Here is a 10,127-nt window from a genome sequence, read left to right on the forward strand (position 1 = left end):
GAAAGGGTCTACGAAGCATCTTTTGCTTTTGGAAAGGCTCTTAGGTAGCATAATTTTCCTTGGAAGATATGTTAGAAATCATCTGTTTCTTTGAAAAGGGTCTTAGGAAGCACCTCTTCATTGGTAGGGGTCTTAAGAGGCACCTTTTGCATTGGAAAGGATCATAAGAAGTAACCGTAAATATAGAATGGCTCTTAAAAGGAAGAAGCACCATTTCCTTTGAATTTGGATTGTCCACCACCCTGATGGCGGAAGCCCATCTAACGAACCGGTCTTTCTATGGCTCAGACAGCCATTTGTTAATGCAACTCCACATTCAAGCCGAAGACTCTCCCCGGATTGGGTACAACCACAGTTACCACGATATTCCCACAAGGGTCCGATACAAACAATTAGCCTAGGTCCGAGAACCTGGCCCCACCATTAAGCCTCCGGTACAGTTTCGTAACCAGACAACTGCAACCAGTTGGACACGATGCATCGTTTCGAAACCAGACAGCTACAACAACGAGGCCGCACCGGTGTCGACCGTTGGACGGAGACATGTAGTCGATGATTTTACATGATTCTCGCCTTGACGGCTCTAACGAACTTGCCTAGAACATTCTTAGATGGTGTTATCTGTCCACGGGTCCTCCAAGTCTATTCCGCAGGTACTAATTCGAAAATCCACTGTATGGACTTCACTTGCCTCTTGGTAAGGGGTTGGGGACTACTACTGCCTTACACTTCCGCTGTTTTAAGGGTCACAGCGCACGATTAAAAATGCAACTCTACACCAAGCCAAGCTCTACCACATTAACTTTTTCGCTATAGAAGAATGCAACACTTGCTCTGTTCCAGAACCTGCAAGAAGCTACTATTTTTTACTACGATAACATTTTTTCCTTTATGTTATCGGAAAAAATAGTACAAATTAGTAGATTCTGCAGTTCTGGAACAGACCAAATATAGTTTAAATTGTAAAACATCATCGACCCTCAACTGAAACGTTTTCCAAAAAATTAAGACCCTTTTATGTATTGCCCCCTAGTAAACTATATATCGTTTTGACCAGCATAACTAGGGCTACATATGACAAAAATCTCAATTCGATCCGAGGATTGCCGCTAAATCAGACTCATGTTACAGTAAGTGGTTCCAGTCACAATTTCACGGGTCAAATAATGGTAAAGCGGGTTTTGTCCTAAACGAAATCTACAGTCTACCGCTATCACCACAAAAATATTTACCTTTGGCAAAAAAATGTTCAATTAAATCGAACGATTTTTGCTATAGTTAGCCCTTTGATTAAAACAATTGTAGAGTGGCCAGGTGACTATATCAATGAAATGACATGGTGTAAATGTAGCTGTAATTTATTCACCAAGGCGCCAATGTTTGACATTTTGTCAACAAAATAAACATTTGCAAACTGAACACAAGGTGTGGGGCATATAAATTCTTCCTCCCCTTGGAAATAACACTCTCCCATTTCCCTTCATTAGAATTAACCTTCTCTGAAGAGGGGAATAAAGTGGATAATTTGTCATTGATTATAGTGACACTTAGAACATTGGAGACGTGCAATATCTTAATAATAACAACAAAAACGGAACAAGTGTCGTTTAGGGGCACCTCTGGGATCGGTCCGAAATTTTTACCATAGGTAGCCCTTGGGACCCTGAATACAACGATATATAATTTTCCGGGGGGAAGTCCATACTTCCCGAGATATGGGTCTTGACATTTCGGAAATTTCGTACTTTCACACCTTTAGGTTGTTTAGGGGCACCTATCGGATCGGGCTGAAATTTTTACAGTAGATAGCCCTAGGCATCCTGAATACAACGATATATAATTTTCCGGGGGAAGTCCATACTTCCCGAGATATGGGTCTTGACTTTTTTACTTTTATCACCATTATTTTTAAAACCTATGCAATATGGGACTCGTTTTAAAGCTCACGAAGATTACTTTCCAATGCCGCCTTTTCTTTCTCCTATGGACCGGGCCAAAAGTGGGCTACGCGATCAAAACTCTCTTTTAAATTGAAAGTGTTCTTAAGTAGCCGGCCTTCGGCCGGGGATTTAAGACTTTCTCCTATGGACAGGGTCAAAAGTGGGCTACGCGATCAAAACTCTTTTTTAAATTGAAAGTGTTCTTAAGTAGCCGGCCTTCGGCCGGGGATTTAAGACTTTCTCCTATGGACAGGGTCAAAAGTGGGCTACGCGATCAAAACTCTCTTTTAAATTGAAAGTGTTCTTAAGTAGCCGGCCTTCGGCCGGGGATTTAAGACTTTCTCCTATGGACAGGGTCAAAAGTGGGCTACGCGATCAAAACTCTCTTTTAAATTGAAAGTGTTCTTAAGTAGCCGGCCTTCGGCCGGGGATTTAAGACTTTCTCCTATGGACAGAGTCAAAAGTGGGCTACGCGATCAAAACGCGTGCATAAAAGTACTCTACATAAGCTTTAAAACGATGCCCATATTGCCCAAGTTAGAATTGTAAAATGTCAAGACCCATATCTCGGGAAGTATGGACTTCCCCCCGGAAAATTATATATCGTTGTATTCAGGATGCCTAGGGCTATCTACTATAAAAATTTCAGCCCGATCCGAGAGGTGCCCCTAAACAACCTAAAGGTGTGAAAGTACGAAATTTTCGAAATGTCAAGACCCATATCTCGGGAAGTATGGACTTCCCCCCGGAAAATTATATATCGTTGTATTCAGGATGCCAAGGGCTATCTACGGTAAAAATTTCAGCCCGATCCGAGAGGTGCCCCTAAACGACATTTAAGCCACAAAAACATTGAACATTATTTTTGTAAACACAACCTTCAAATTTTTGCTAGATTTGTTTTTTTTTTTTTTTTTGTCTGTTTGTAATGCAAATGTTGGGGCATTTGCAAAAACACCGAGTAAACAACCACCCATTCTCTTTCATATTCAGAAAAAAACAACAAAATAAAAAAAATTATCTTCTCCCTTGACAAATAATGGTATGGTGTTGTTGCTTTCGGGTATCATCATCATCGTTCGTCGTCATCGGCCAGCGCCATGTGTATTCTAAAAAAGTTCTTTGATATTAAAAACAATAAAAACAAAGGCGACGAAAAATACTACAACCGATGACAACCTTGAGTAAAAGTAAGTAGTTATACTAATTTTTTTCTTTTGCTTCAATTTTGTTGTTGGGTTTGTTATACAAAAAACAAGTATTTTTTTATATTACAATTTAATTTCATTTTTAATTGTTTCTTAAGGTTCCACACAACACATTCTAAAGAACAAAAATTATGTCAAACATTTTAATATTCTAGTCACACTTGAAAAGAAAATAAACACAACGCATAAAAATAAATCCAGGGTAAATTTTTCATTTAGAATGACTTTCTATTTCTTTCTTAGTTGCTGCTTGGTTTTTTAAGACATTATTTTTTTCCACTAAGCTTGCCTTGCCTCATAAAAACTACCCACCACCCCCTTTTTGACATTTGGGGTTTGTTTGAAAGCAAAGCTGCAGAACGATGACGAATGTTTTTTGTCTTTGTGTTGTTGGTTTGTTTCTTGTTCTGCTGGACTACGCAGACGACGGTTTTTTTGCCAGACTTAATAATGACGTCACTTTTTTTCGTTTATAAAACTCTAGTTGCACTAAAAAGATGTCACTTATTATTCATATTTTTTATAACATTTTCCCAAAGTAAGATTTTTTCCATTGTATTTAATATATTTTTTCAACATTTTTTTCCTTAATTCTTGTTGCTCTTCCTCCTCTTTATTATGTTACTAAACTTCTTTTTGCAAATTTGTTTGCTTACATTTAATACAGGTTAGAACGAGATAGAAATGCACAGTAGTTAGTACCGCTCACTCACACACACGAACACTAATACAACAAACAATCGCCGTTTTGTTGTTGTTTTTACCGTCGCCGCGAGACGAAGAACACCGCTCAAAATAACAGACGTCTTATTAAATTCAAAATATCAAACAAACTGACTGATACTGTTAAAAAAATGTTGTGTGGACACAGGCCCACCAAAAACAGCTGATTTCGATTTGTCATTTGAATTCGCTGTGAGGTAGACAAATTTCAAACTGTAGAGAAACAGGTAGATGCATCTCGAAAAAGAAAAACAAAAAACTTCGTGGTGTACACTTACATTTTTAATATTTTTTGTGTTTTGTATGAAAATTGAATTTACAAAAATTTATTTTGGCAGTTAAAGTTCGAACAGCTGATATTCTCTGTAATGTCAGAGAAAAATAACTACGTTAACAACATTTTCTCGGAAAATGTTTTGTATGTATCTACCTGAATTGACATTCCGTCACGGCGAAAACAATTTTTTCACCTCTGTTTACGAATTTTGACATTTCAAATCTTTGTTTTCTTTTGTTTACTCTCCCCACCTCGGTTGCCACAGTTGGTAGAATATTACCATGGTACAATAAGAAAGGTAGATGCATCGGCGAATTGCTACAATTTTCGCCAAATGGTCTCTTGTTGTCTCTTTTTATCGCTTGTGTTTGCCTATAAAGTGTAGACATGCTATCTCTTACTTACCGAATCATATGGTTTTTTGTTTTGATTTTTCATGGCGAATTCCTAGTTTTTTGACGTTTTAGATTCGATCAGCTGGGCTGAGGCATCTACCTTTCTAATTGTACCATGAATATTACCAAATTTGGTAACTTTTTATAGGGTTGGTAACTTGGTAACATCGTTTTTGGTTTGGTAACTTTTTTATGCCATGTTCATACCAGCATTTGAATAACGTCGTTCGTTCTCATAATTACGTACACGAATTAACCCGTTCATACGACATGGTACATCATTCATAGCAACATGATTAATATTTTCATAGTTTTTGTTTACTGATTTTAATGAAAGTTTCAGCCAAAATACGAGTAAAGTTAATTGATATGAACTGAAAAAAATATTTGTCCTTCTTTCAGAAACCTATTTAATATTAAATAGTATTATTTTCATTCATCTTTTCTATTTATTTCTCACAATATTGGTGTTTTCAGCACATTTTTTAATTTTTCTATTTTCAAAATTATCGAGAGAGAGAGAGAGACTTGCCAAAATAACTTTTGGTATACAGACTTTCTGGCAGGCATTTGATTTTTGTTTCTAAATTTGTACGCGAATTTAAAACGAGGGACAAGAAATGCAGCTGTAGTAAAAGAGAAGAGAAAATTTTCTATGATTTGAATGTATACTAGTCGTTAAACCGTTTACTTTTCATTCACGTTTTGCAGTTTTTCTAAAAATATTTGGGTTTTTAATACATTTTTAAATTTTATATTTTTTCTGTCATAATTAATTTATTTCGATAAATTCTCTCATTTGTTAGAGATGAGACATATTTTATCGTCGTTCTGAGAGTAATTTAAATTGAATAATGTACACAAATCGTTGTTCGTTCTCAATATTTTGTATGGGAAATGAAGTAATTACATCGTAATTTGGGGTCGAACAACGAATCGAGAGCGAAACACCGTCAGTCTGAACAAGGCATTAAAAACTATAAATGCTCTGTTCCAGTACCTGCAAAAAGCTACTATTTTTTACTACGATAAAATTTTTTCCTTTATGTTATCGAAAAAAAAATGGTAAAAATGAGTACTGAACGCATGTAAATGTGCGTCAAATTGGTCAACGGCGAGTTATACAAATATCATAGTAAGGGTATTTTTTTCACATCGTTATGCACCTATTCTATCTGTTTTTTTACAAGATATTTCCTATCATCCGGCTAAAACCTTAAGAATAGTTAAAATAGTAAAATTATACAATTTCCTGTAGGAAAATTTTATACCCCTAACGAAGAGAAACTACCAAAATGTAAGCCATGTCGGTTCGATAGTTATTAAAATCCTGCAAAATATGTACCGAAAGTCGGGCGGTATCCATGGTAGAACAAATATAAGGTAAAGTAAATACTACAACAAATACAACTCAAGAACAACCACATTGAAATTTGTTTTTATACCCTCAGCCTTTAGGCTAAAGGGGGTATTTACACTTTCATACGGCCAAAAATGTGCCTCATCGGAATAATGGTTTTAGACCCCAAGTATGTTTGTACGATATCCGTTTCAGACAATTTTGAGTCGATCTAGCAATGTCCGTCCGTCTGTCTGTCTGGCTGGGTGGTGCGCACGATAACTCTCGAACGGATCAATCGATTCGGTTCAAATTTTGCGTATCGAAATATTTTGTCCAGATTTGATTTAAGTTCGAAGATGGGCCATACCGGTCCACTCCTTCAGGTACCTCCCCCACAAAAGTTCAAAAATGTTCGGAAAAATTGTCCGCACGATAACTCTTGAAGGGAGTAACCGAATTAGTCCATACTTTGCACATCGTGACATTTCTACCAGACATAGATGAGGTTCCAATATGGACCCTATTGGTTCACTCTTTCGGGTACCTCCCACACAAAATTTTGCTTAAGTGCAGTTTAAGGCCTGCTCTCGAATCGCTTTGATTTTTGTTGCAGTCACTTGTATTCACTACCCGCATTACGACGATATAATTTTTTCAGGAGCAAGTCCATATATCCTCAGAAATCAGCACGAAAACTGCAAATAACCCATATAATACCATATGTCGTAGTTGGAGTGCACGATAACTCTCGAACGGATCAACATATTTGGTTAAAATTTTGGGTCTTTCAATATTTTGTCCAAACTTAGTTTAAATTCGAAGATAGACCATATGGGTCCACTCCTTCCGGTACCTCCCCCACAAAGGTTCACAATTTTTCGCCAATATTGTGGGCATGATAACTCTAGGAGGGAATAACCGAATTGAGCCAAACTTTGCTATTGGTAATATTACTTTCAGGCATAGATCGAGTTCTAATATGGACTATATCGGTCCACTCATTTGAGTACCTCCCACACAAAATTTGGAAAAAGTATAGTTTAACAACTCCTCTCTGATCTTATTAATTTGTGACGCAGCAGGTTGCACTTGCGGCCCCTGTAACGACGTTGTAATTTTTTTTCGTGGGAAAGTCCATACTTCCTGAGATAATGACCCAAAAAGGTCCAGAAAATCCTACCGGCACCACCTAAACTGGCTAATGTGTAAAATACCCCTTTAAGAGAGAAATCGATTTTGCTCAAACTTTGTAAATTGAAAAGTAAAATTGTAATATATTTAAATTCAGAAATTTAAGTACAACATATTTAATTATATAGTCTGTAAGGAAAATATCCATAGACTAATAAAGAAAAAAAAATATTTCCTACAGATTTGCATTAGGTCCGAATATGTACTACATCGGATCACTCCTATGGGTACACCCTACCCAAAGTTTGCAAAAATGCACTCGTCGCGGATCATTCTGAATTTTGTTGCAACATGTAGTTTTTTGCGGCCCTTTCCATCCTGGAAAATTTTCCCACCAGCTAAAAAACCTACAGAAGTATTGTGTTAACTTTTTTTCTTCGGGTACGTGGCTAAGGGTATATCTCTGTCGGCTCAGCTGACTGATACTATCTTACTTGTTGTTTGTAAACCTTAGTGTCAACGTACATGTAAAAAAAAAACAAGGAAATGTCTATAAATTATTGGAATTTAAAAAAACTAATAATTTTTCACATTTGATTGAATATTTTGAAAAACATGAATGAAAACTCGTTAGATTTTCAATTTGAATGTTTCCATATCATTCCACTAAATGCATAATTTCTCGCAGAAAGTAGAATACTTGCAAAAATGTTTCGGGCCGCTGGTAATTCATTGAAAAAAGAGAAGCTGTTTCAATCGTTTGCTTTTGAAAACAAAAAAGCACATGTTTATTAGGGCTTTATTCTTTTCAAGTTTAACAAAATACCACACATATTAAAAAATATTGTACCGCCTCTATAAGCGGTGTTTTAGTGTGCGGCATGTCGTTCGGACCTGTAACATATTTTCCAGTAATAAAGATATATAGTCATTGTAATAAAAATGTTACCCATTTTCCCGCAAAATTGTTGGCTCATTTCAACCGCTAAATATTATCTGATCATCATGTTAAGGCAGGCCGTACCATGTGCCGGCCGCAATAGTGGACCAATCGTCACGAATTGTACGGACGTCGGGCTCCCACCAAAACAAAAACGATTAGTTTTTGGGGGTGATCATGTAATTCATGCATTTACCTTATATAAATATGCCTTGATCTAGAATATATACATTTTACAGGGCTTCCGATGCATATTTCGATGTGTAGCAAACGAAATGGCAAACTTAATTTGTTGGTAACTTTTTGGTAACATTTTCGGAAAATTTTGGTAGACAATTTTTTTACCCAGTGGCAACCGTGCTCCCCACCGATTCCATTTTTTATTGTCACTCTCCCCGATTCCTAAGTCCCAATTTACATTAGGCGAGTTTACTTGCGGCAATTGTCAGTTTGTAGGTGAGAGAGGGTGCTGAGAGGCAAAGGGTTACCATATGCCTCACCTCTCTCTCCTACAAAATGACAATTGCCGCAAGTAAACTCGCCCAATGTAAATTGGGACTAAGTTTTACTCTCTTTATTCTCACTCTCCCACCGATTCCGTGCCAACACTGTTTTACTGTTTGTCTGTATTACCGACTTCAAAATATCAAAATAAACTGATACTGTTATGAGAAAATATTGTTACAAAAGATGTGGTTGTCAAAAGTTTTTATTTTCCATCCCTAACGCCAGTAGTGCGATTCCGTAACTCCTTAACGACAGAATTAACGACGAATGTCGGTAGTTAACGATAATTTTCGGTAAGTGCTATTCTGTATACCAATTTTAACAATTTTTGTCGGTAAATTTTGTCGTTAATTACCGAAAATTATTGTTAAGTTAACAACCAAAAAAAAGTTGTTGTTAAGTCTTAACGACAGTACATTATTGCAATATTTTGTTGATTTCTTTAAAAACGGCGTTTTTATATGATCATATGTTATGTTAATGAGGAGTGTACACAAGGTAAATTCTTCCGTATTGAGAAAAATCTTCTTAAAGCGTTTACATAAGGGTTAACTATGTATGATAACATGGGTCAGCTTCGCCACTGTTGTGCTTTCATCAGCGCCGATTTTATTGAAACTGCATAAAGATCATAAAAGTTCTCTTTGATCTTCGATTAACTCATAAATTTCCTTTAGACCACCTTCATGTAGCATCAATTAAATCGGCGCTGGCGAAGGCGCAACAGTGGCGAAGCTGCCCCATGCTATCCTACATATGAAGACTACGCTAACCTTTGTTTTACTTACTAAAGAGGAACAACGTTAGCTAATGCTTCAAAAGAACTCAAGTGTGGTACTGCTATGTAAGACCTATACCAATGTCCGTAACACTATCTTTCTAGGAGGCTTTCATTGGCTTTAATTTAGCATTGAGGCCAACACGTGAATAGTATTACTATAACCTACTTTGTTCTGTGATAATCTTATAGATTTTAACTCAGCATCACTAACAATCAGAATGCTAAAAATGGCGTATAAGCATGGATTTTCGAACTTTTCATACTCTCCGCTATGAGAAATTTCATTTAATGTGGGCGTGAATTGAATATGTGAATATATGTATAAACTAAAATGACGGTAACGTGGATCCACGATCACTGAAGGGGCTTAAGTCATGTCAAATATCAAAGCTGAATTTTCATACAGAGCGCCACAACCCAAAATATGATCCCAACTTTTAATTAAAAAAATACAACTGCGCTTTTAAAAAAGATTAATGATGGTTTTATCACTTTTATTACTTTTAAATCACACACACAATAAAAACATCTTAAGAAATCCTTCTTTACTGGCATCCGTATTCATCCAAAAGACACACATTTGAGCCAAATTCCTTCAAAAATCTGAATTGTTTCCTTCTTAAACCCTTTATGTTTTGTACTCGCGACGAAATAATGTTTTCAGCTTCAAAATATATTTTAATTAATATTAAAATATAATATTTGACATTTCCTTCCTATCGATTTTCGTCGGTATGAGTTAACGATTTCTACAATCGTTAACATAAAGTTACAGAATAGCACATTCGTTAACTCAACCGAATATTTTCGTTAACTACCGATGTCGGTTCGTTATTAAAAAAAGTTACAGAATCGCACTACAGGAATAAGTGATACTTTTGTT

General features: G+C 36.3%; 1 protein-coding gene across 8 annotated transcripts in view; it reads right to left on the bottom strand.

The window, feature by feature from the left end:
* Ehbp1 (Eps15 homology domain containing protein-binding protein 1) overlaps positions 1 to 4,046 on the bottom strand; it is a 107,980-nt gene extending 103,934 nt beyond the window's left edge. For 6 of the 8 annotated variants that reach the window (XM_073992562.1, XM_073992555.1, XM_073992561.1 and 3 more), the window contains exon 1: positions 3,805 to 4,011. The gene's annotated coding sequence lies outside the window, so the exon portion shown is untranslated. Of the gene's footprint in view, positions 1 to 3,804 lie in introns of all 8 variants that reach the window. The other 2 variants (XM_073992560.1, XM_073992557.1) reach the window with 2 other exon arrangements.
* Between the last annotated feature and the right edge of the window lie 6,081 nt (positions 4,047 to 10,127).

The sequence above is a fragment of the Musca autumnalis genome, unplaced genomic scaffold, assembly GCF_047663935.1.
Source record: "Musca autumnalis isolate F117 unplaced genomic scaffold, ASM4766393v1 scaffold_5, whole genome shotgun sequence".
NCBI lineage: Eukaryota > Metazoa > Arthropoda > Insecta > Diptera > Muscidae > Musca > Musca autumnalis.